At 43.1% G+C, this 9,806-nt stretch overlaps 1 protein-coding gene across 1 annotated transcript in view; it reads left to right on the plus strand.

The window, feature by feature from the left end:
- The window catches only part of Rere (arginine-glutamic acid dipeptide repeats), a 268,548-nt gene that overhangs the window by 91,779 nt on the left and 166,963 nt on the right, over positions 1-9,806 (plus strand). The gene's annotated exons all lie outside the window — the stretch shown is intronic.

The raw sequence follows: 9,806 nt of genomic DNA on the forward strand, positions 1-9,806 counted from the left end.
ATGAGGTTGTAAAATATATAATCCAATAAAAATGAATGTTACGAATGTAAGATAGTCTTTGAGATGAAAATTAAAATCCATGCTTCCCTCCTCCCTCTCTCTAGTTCCTCTCTCATAAAGACTGTTAGCCACTATCCCTGTTTTATATTTCTGTTCTCTTGGCTAGATTAAGAGAAGGAATTGTTCTTTCTGTTTCTGTTTGCAGTCCCTAAAAGAGTTCCTGGCTCTCAGGCGCTAAATTAATATTTTGTTTCATTTACAGGACAGAAAAAAAAATTGATTTTTAAAAAAATTATTGAGTAGAATTTTTAATGAAATACATTAAATGTGATTGCATGGGGCCATCAACAGAAGTATAACATTCCACAATCAGGATATTATTTGGCCAATAAATGACAGCCACAGTAAACTCCTGTGTCTTTTTTTTCTAAGGAAGTGACCATTTGATGTCTCTATATCTTGCTTTCTTCCTGTCATAGAAAGGAGGAGGATGTGAAACCAAGAGAGTGTCCTGTTACCAGAGTCCTAGGGTGAGGGCCCCAGCTGCAGGGGTTGCAGCACAACAGGCTCCCCAGTGTGGCAGTCAAAGAGATGAGCAGTGGTAGAGGGTAGAAAGAGAGCTTTAGTCAGCCTAGCCATGCCAAGAAGGTTAAACAGTGGTTCAAATTCTGTCTTCAAGGGACTGAGAGGAAGTTTGAGGTTTGACAAAAAAGAAGCACGCAGGAAGCATTGGCTGGTGTAATGGTTAATCCTGGTAAGCCTTCGTCTGTTTGGTCTTTGTTGCAGGACTGAGTCTGTGTGGTGGCTCTGGAGAAGTCCTTAGGGCTTGAGAGGGTGATCTGGTTCCTGTTCAGACCCAGTGTCAGGTCTATCTGGGATAATTGCTCCTGCTTAGGAGGATGATCACATCCTGGGGTGATTTGTGTGCAATGATTGGAGACAGCCAGGTACCACTCCAGCAGTATAAAAGCCTGCAATTGGGGGTCCTTGCAAATCTTGAAAATTCCTTAATCACCTCATTCCATTATTATTTTTTTTTTGGCGGTACCGGGTATTGAACTCGGGACCTTGTGCTTGCCAGGCAGGCGTGGTACCACTGAGCTACACCCGTGGCCCACTCACCTCAGTCTCGAAAGGGGGTAGACACTGTGAGTGCCTATGTGCACAGTTGAACAGGAACCCAGCCCAGAGTTAGACTTAAAAGATACTGAAGGTGCAGATAGAAAGGAAAGCAAAGCTACCAGCCTTCTCCCTGCCTTCATTCCCTACTGGGCATCTGGAGGCCCTGCTAAGTCCCTGTGTATTTCTGGATGTACTGGGAATGAGCAGAGAGTAATATTGGCTCAAGTTTGTTTTCTGAACTGTTTGAAGTCATATGGGCTTGTGCGACTTATAAAACGTACGTGTCACATACACATCTATATACATCTTCCAGCTGATGGAGCCTGACTCTACTTTTCATTGATTTACGTTTGCCCTTGATGCTCGTTTGGGGGTTTTGAGTCTTTATAACGGACACTGGTATATGCTCCCTCAGCAGAAGAGTAGGTGCCACATGAGACGGTGCCCTTGACTGCACTGCCTGTGCCCTAGATAGCAGCATTGTTGCGTCCTCTTGATGTCCGGTCAAGCGGAGCAAGTACTGTGCTGTCCAGGGCCCAAGGCATTGTATGGTTGGGTGGAAAGGCAGCTGGTAGATGCTTCTGCATGCCTTCTCCTAGAACATGTGTGTGGTGACCTTGGGATCCCAGTACCTGACTCCAGGGGATGCTGGGAGGATGCTTGGGAATGGCCTCTTAAGGCAGATTGGCCCCAGAACGGGTCCCCAGCCTCCCACTCCCATGGTCTCCAAGAATGGGGCTGATGAGCCACAAGAACAGAGTGAACTGGACGTACAAGGGCGCAGGTTTCAGGTCGTATAGTTGGCCTGGAGCACTTCTGTCGGGGATGGCAACAGTTTGAGTTGTCCTTGAATCTGAAACCACATCAGCTTGTTTTCAGCCTGAATTTTTTGTTTTGTTTTGCATTTTTCTCTAGTACTTAATGATACAAGAATACTTTAACTGCATTACTACTGATTTTAACATTTGCTTAATTTTTGGGATTGTTTAACTTTGCTATTGGAATTGGGAAAGTGATTATTACCTAACACTTTCCTCTAGCTTTTACTTTTGTTAGTAGTATTGTTTTGGGTATATTAAAAATATCTGAAGATGTCCAGAAATTGGCACAATTTCACTTTGATGATGAATCTGCTCCTAAACACTAAGCAGATTTGTTAACAAAAAGATGGAAATGCAAATAATACCTGGTAAATTGTTAAAAATTATAAGAAAACACATGGCCAGTGATAATGACAGGTGTGTTTGATCTGTAGAATTTGCAGCACTGCTGTGCTTGCTGTGGGGTAAGTAGGGATGATACATCCGTAAGATCAGGGGTTCTCTAGAAATACATGAGAATGACAAAGAATCCTTGGCTGCAGGTGGAGAGTCATGTGGCAAGAAAGGCAACTGTGATTAAATTCCCAGATGTTGTCACTGTGCTGTAAGCCTGAAGATAACACTCTCCTTCTGCTGAAAACAAGAATCAATACCCACTCCTTGATGGGCTAAATTATTAAAAAGAGCCCTTCTTTCAATGTTTCATTATCCGGGATTTGCCTCCGCTGGCAATTTGTCAGTGGCACAGGGAGATTTGTGAGACATTTTGTATTAAAATGAGTCAGTAGGCAGGCGAATCCCTAAGTGGTTTTTTTTTTTTTTTTAAATTATTGTTTGGGTACACACATACACAATTTTTTTCACCTTGCTTTTCTTTGTGTTTTCTCTCTTGTAGCTGTGAGCACCTGGTTAGCAGGTTGATAGTGGAATGATGGCCCTAGCAAACAGACATCAAGTGCATTTGGTATTTACATAACCTGGCATATTAACCAGTGCTGTGTATTACATTCTTCTCTTCTGAGGGAAATTATATAAGCAGTTGGACTAGTCTTTGTTTTGTAATGTGGGCAGGGGTAGAGGTGTTAAATTTGTTAAGTGACTGGTCGGATTTCAGCCAATTATTGAAGAAGAAAAGTGGCTGGGGATGGAGCTTAGTGGCAGAGCATCCGTCTGGCATGGGTGAGGCCCCAGTGTCACCTAGCCCTCTCACTCCCCTAAGCAGCCTATTTCAGGAGCCACTACTGTGCAGCTTTTGTGCTGGTAACATAACTCTTCCAGTACAAGGAGGGCTAGTCAGTGAAGAGAAGGAAGAGCCTCCCCAGTGACCCCATGCTTTGCCATTGTCCTCGGTGTTCGGACAAGTTGGCTTGGAGGTCCTGCCATGTGGTCTTGACGGGACTGCAGCTGCACGTGCACAGCTGAATCTGCTGGGGAAGGTGAAGCCGTTGGCCACGCGTGATCTGTTTGAAGGGAGATGGGACTTGGTCCTTCAGAGTTTCTTAGCTGGCTGTGTTCTGTTGGGGTCAGTACTGTTTCTGCAGGTTCTTTGGGTGCCACCTCAGGAAGGACACGCGCTGCGAGGCAAGGCTGTGTTAGCAGATGGCGACTTCTGCAGCACAACTACGTGGTGAGGCTGAAGGACGGTGCAGATCACCCTCTGTTTCCTTGTGCAACTGATCAGGCTTTAAATTTTTCCTCCAGTGTAGAGAGGACGAGGTCAAGAGGGAAAGAGAGTAATGAGGTAAGGGCGAAAGAGAGAGAGGTCTTTGAAATCCGTGTGGCCGACTGACCTCTAGTGACAAGAGTGTGGGCAGTGGTTCACATGGGTGGGATCCATCCCATTGGGTGCCCCTCTGGCCCACAGGGGCTGTGGCATGTGGTGAGCTTTCCCGGAGGTAGCTGGCCTCAAGCCGGGCTTAGGACGTTGCAGACCCATCTCTCCTCCCCTGTGTCTCTGATGTTGCCCACACTGGAGCCTAGGATGTGCTCCTGTCCCACCGTAACCTGCAGCAGCAGCCCTGTCTACTCAGGTAGCCCTTTATTTTTTGTGTGTGCTCTGTCTCTTCATGGCCTGTTCTTTAGTTATGTTGCTTTATGTAGCATGTTGTGAGTTGTTAACCTTTTCCGCTGCCAGATTGTTTTTTTTTTTGTACTGGGGATCAAACTTGGGACTTTGCGCTTGCAACGCAGGCAGTGGAATCAGCTAAATCCCTGGCCCTGGTTTTGGAATTTGAATGATTGTGACTGAATGAACTAAGGAAGGACACTGTGTGGAATGAGTAGGCTGTGTGGCTGTGTACTTCACAGTCGCACAGAGGAAGCCTAGAACTCACACTAATTCGGAGTGGACATTCTAGAATTTCAACTTGTTTTATTAGGCTGCTTTGAATGCAATTTGGAATTCTTCTGAGCATATTATTTTATCTGAAAAATTAGACATGTAGGCCTTTCATATTTTGGGAGAGAAGACAGAAGGCTGAGACCCAGGTAACCATGGGTCATGCTTCCTAGTTGGGGCCTTTGCTGCAGTTACTTACAAAAAACATAGTCACCCTCCCCATGACTGCTGAGTACCAGGCAGTTAGTTGAATGAAGGAATGAGTTTTCCTAGAAGAGATGGGCTGGCAAAGTGTCAATAGAATTGATCATAAAAAAACCCCAAAATGTTGATGTAAAATATTAACTGGAACTGCTTTCCTTTCTAGACTTGATTATTGCCCATATCAAACTTGACGTACCTTCAGTTCCTTCCGTCTGTACTGTGGCTTTGACGTCAAGGCCTGTGCTGCAGATACAGTGCCTTCCTGGTGACGTAGTTGTGTGGAAGGGTTTCTTTGCTGCATTATATGGCAAATTCCTTTCTAAATTCTGGGTCTTCTATGCAGCGAATTTTAACACAGTGATTGTTATTCTCGTCCAGTTTTCCAATCCATTGGATTTTTGTCTTCCTCTTGGCTTTGTTGTCATTTTAGAGACCTGGTTTAATTAGAGGCACCATGAATTTCTTTAAAAATGTGATTAAAAGTTAGTCTTAGTATGAAATGGTTATTCATTTGCCGTTCTAACTACTAATAGAAACAGGGAGAGGTGAAGCCCAGTGAACATGCCCTCACACTGGTGTATGCCTTGAGCACCTGTCACGGTTAAAATGCTTTTGGTCCTTGGGATTATTGAAGTTGAGATTTCTCTCAGGTGGGGGGGCACAGTTGAACATTGAGTTCAGTATAAGCATTGTTTCTCCAGGTGTATCGCACTGTATTTTAGATCTCTTAATTCACCTGAGAAGTATTTCTTTTACCCAAACTGGATTTCTCTTTAAATGTGTTACAAGAATGGTGCTGTTCACTGTTTTTGTTTTTTTTTTCGTCTTATGTTCTGATGTGTGCGGCAAAGTGGATAGGGGTGTTTTATGCTTGGGCCAACTTGTTTCCTAGGAGAATCTTAAATGTCCTCTGTACAAAAGCTCTGTACATGTATGTACCAGGTGTTTATGAAACTGAAGGCTCATTATTCCCACTTTCCTCACCCTCCTCCTTCGCCCTCCTTCCATCTCCCAGCCTTTTCTTTTTTTGTTCTCCCTAATTGTGGCATTTTTGTTTGTCTTTCTACTCAGTGGCGTACATACTTTATTTAATGTGTTGTGGATACGCATCCCTAATCATTTACATTGTGTTTTATATATGATCGTGATGAAATCACTTCACTTCACAAAAGGTGGGGTGTTCTTGTGGAAAGAGTGCCCAGCTGGCTTCTGTTTTCAGTTCTACACTGGCTGTGTTCCTGAAATACGCTATTTAATCTTCTAGGAAAGTGGTGGTGAAACTATAGCATATGTGCCACAGTGGGCTGTTTATATCATTGAAAGCTCTAAAAGGTTTGTCATCACTGCTTTAGGATATAAGTATCCATGGCTGTCAATCAAGATAATCATCCCAGTTCCTTGGTAGGATTTTCTTATGTGAGGATAAAGCCTGTGATACAATGTTTTGCATATTTTGCAGTGGTTTACAAATGTAGGTGTTTCAGTTGTTCGGACTCTTCTATATAATAAACCCTAAATTACCATGGCTGTGCACCTGTTATTTTCTTGGGCACATGAGCCCGGGGTGGGCCCTTTAGGTATCCAGTCTTTGCTGTCTGCTCTGGTGTTCTCCCTGAGGGGATTCCTTTTGCCCTTCTCATCGTGGCCCCTTCTCGTGTGACCCAAACACAGTGCATGCACTCCACCTGTTCTTACCAGTACCCTTGTACAGCAGGCAGCTGAAGGTAGGGCACACGGGCCCTCCAGGGGAGGCTGGGGTGGCAGTGGCGGCGGTTTTGTGCTCCAGTAATACAGGAGCCCTATTACGGGGAAAAGCAGAAGTGAGAAGGCAGCATGCAGTTAGCCACGTTTGCATGCATGCTGTAGAGAACTAGATCCATAAATGCAGTCCATTTGCTGAGTAGTAATAACCCTAGAGCTTACTACCATTTCTGGGGATTATCAGAAATTGCTTATCTCATATGGAAAAATATATTAAGAATACCAAAATCAGAGAATGAGGTAAGAGATGACATGGTTATCGTTTGTTGAAATGAACATTTCAACAAATTTTATATGTATGTATGTTTTGTGGACTTCAACCAAATTTGTAAATTGAATTACAGTTTATCTTCTTGAAGTAACATGGATTATCTTCTTGCGAGAGTGATTAGATTTGAATCTCCTGGGATAAGATGTGGAAAGATAACTTTGAAACAGTACCTCTTATTGGTTTGGAACTAATGTGAGCTTCTTGTAACCTTGTGTGTAAAAGGATGTAAGTTGAAGGGCGTTAGGAAAAGTTTTAAAATAAAGTTTACCAGAATGAAGTAGTTTGTGATTTACTTAAAATCTGTACTTTCAAATCTTTATTTTTCTTGTCTTTTCATTTAGTGGGAAATACTATAAACTGGACACTAGCAGTGCAGCTTTTACTATAGAATTATTTCTTTGAAATATTGAAAATTTATTAAATTCTCGCATTGTGTAGCACTTGTGGTACTAGATTACTTAAGAGGAAAAGATTTTAAAAAGATTGATAGCTGCATCATTTTTTCTTCTTTCTTACCCATATTGGTATTTGAACCAAGGGTGTTCTACCACTGGGTTACATTCTAGTCCTTTTCATTTTTATTTTGAGATAAGGTCTCCCTACGTTGCCCAGGCTGACCTCAAACTGTGGTCCTATCTCAGTCTCCTGAGTAGCTGGAGTTTGATAGCTGCATCTGTAACAGCAGATATGAGTCTTTACTTTCAGTGTGTAGGGATGTTTGGGGAGGTGCAGAGCATGGCATTTGGAGTAGCCGGAAGGAGCATGGTGGCCACAGCAGGTGTGTGTTGCAGAAGAGGCACAAATGTTGGAACCTGCCAGCTGCTAAGGCTTGATAGGAGCATTGGTGTGAATTTGGAGCGAGCTTAGATATGGGGCAGTGGGAGGGAGAGGAAAATGAGGTCCAGCTAGGGAAACTGATGCCCTGACACTAGTTAAGTTTACAGTGGTCCCTGTGTGCAGTTCTTGTCATACTGGTGATTTTTGGTCACAGTAACTGGATTTGGAGTGTGGAAAGATGGTGTGGGCAAGGTCTGTTCTTTGTAGATACTAGTTTTGTGCTGAAAATAGATAGTGAGGGTGGCATTTTATTTTTACTTTAAATTAGCAAAGACAGTGCTGAAGATCATTTGTCATTCACTGTCAGGAAGAAAACCAGTGTGATTGGTCAGTGGCTGGGAAGGTCAGGGCTTTTCATTATCCAGACCAGCTTCCCCCTGACCATTTTGTTTGTAGAATATATAACTTTTCCACTTGTTAGATCCTGAAAAAGCCTCTTCATACCATCAGGTTATTTGTAAGTTTAAAAAGTATCTGTCTGCTGTGATGGTTAACTGTGATTGCCAGATTGATTGGCTTGAGAGATGCCTAGAAGATGAGGGAAGCACACTTTGGGCTTTCAGTGATGGAAACAGCCTGCTGTGTCGTGTGTGCCATATGTTCCCCACCACTGTCCTAGAAGCTCATTTGAAGAGTAGTTGCCATTATTGATTTCTACAAAAATGCAAAAGGCATTAGGCTATAAATTGCTCAGGCAGTTGATTTCCTATTATGTTCCCCCTCTTCTGTGTGATCAGGTTAATCTATCTATCTATCTATCTATCTATCTATCTATCTATCTATCTATCTTTCTTTCTTTCTTTCTTTCTCTTTCTGTGTGTGTGTGTGTGTGTGTGTGTGTGTGTCTGTGTGTGTCTGTGTGTGTCTGTGTGTGTCTGTGTGTGTTTTTTGAGACAGGGTCTCACTACATAGTTGATACTGACCTGGAACTCACTGTGTAGCCCAGGCTGGTCTCGAACTCACAACGATCCTCCTGCCTCAGCCTCCCGAGTGCTGGGATTGCGGGCGTGCACCACCACGCCGGGCCCAGGTTAATTTTTCTTGGTTGTTGTTTCATTTTATGTCCCAGTAATTACTGACTGCCAGTTTTGAACTCTCACAATATCTCATTAGTCCCTCTGATGTAACACTGATGGAAGGACTAGAAAATGATTTTTTACAATTTCCTCTATAGTTATGTCTACTCTCAAGTTATAAGATGCGATAATATTGTTAATAGGTAAATGGCTGTATTATGTGTTAATTGCAAGTCAGCTGTTGGAATTTTCTGTAGACAATAAAATCATTTCTGATCATAGAGGATTCAGAAAGTTGTCTTGGTCCTTGGCTGGAAGATGTGGTGGTGTGGACAGAGAGTGCGAGTGCATGTCCTGCAAGTCTGGAGTTTAGTTTGCTCCAATTCTGATGGCTTGAGGAATAACAGACATGGGCACAGGAAGAGGAGCATAGCTTTATGCTTCATGGCGCTCTGATTTGGGGGCTCCAAGCAAGTACTTCAAGAAAGGTTTCTTTGTTCTTAAGAACTGGGAAATTAATACACCTGAACAGGAGGTTCTCCTAATTTCTGTGAGGCACTTGCCAAAACTGGGACTCTTTAGGGACAAGAACTTCTTTCTTAGTAACCTAGACAAAAAGCTCCCTTTTTATGTATTTATTTTACATATAAAGGATCTTTCACTGTTTTGTATTGTGTCTCTAGCTCTGAGCTAGGCTTTGCTGCATGCCCTGTCTTTTGAATGTTTCTTTCAACTTGGGCAGCTCCCTTTGTTAAAAGGCCAGACCCCTCTGTGTGACGTGCAGGGAAAGAGGACATCTTGATATTTGAAAGGTGAGAAATTCATGTAAACCATGTGATGGCTTCCAGTGGCCCTGCTGTTGGGTTCTGCTTGTTTTAATGTAGGTGTTGGATGCTCTGGCTGGTTATGTTTGGTAATTGGATGTGAACTCTGTAAGTGACATTTCATGGCAGATGTGAGGGCCCCTTGGATGGCACTCCGTTTCAGTGTTGCTGCCTTTAGGGTTAAAGGTAGTAACCCTAATGGAATGTAATTATCAGAGCATATATCCAACACTTAGTTCAGCGCATCTGTAATCCCCTCAGCTGTTAGGTAACTGTTGGGTTATTGTGCATGGCACTGAGTGCGTGTGATTTATAAGGCCAGTGTGTGCATCGCCGCGGTAGAAATGCTAATAAGCTGTGTGTGAGGGGCGCTGCCATGAATACTTTGTCAGCAGTTTGCTGCCAGATAGTCTTCCTGGGAAGACATAATCTGTAATCAAAGAGGAGTTTGTGGGAATAGCAAACACAGACAAAAAATGTTATGGTAAAAAATAGGGCTCCTTGCTTTCTTTCAGGGGAGGTTTCAGTTATATTTTACTAACGACTTCTTCCCCTTTTAAGCATGTGTACTGTCGCATTGGTACGTAACAGTATGAATAGGATTTGATACTA

This window comes from Fukomys damarensis, unplaced genomic scaffold (assembly GCF_012274545.1).
Source record: "Fukomys damarensis isolate Sample0158 unplaced genomic scaffold, DMR_v1.0_HiC HiC_scaffold_23, whole genome shotgun sequence".
Classification (NCBI taxonomy): domain Eukaryota; kingdom Metazoa; phylum Chordata; class Mammalia; order Rodentia; family Bathyergidae; genus Fukomys; species Fukomys damarensis.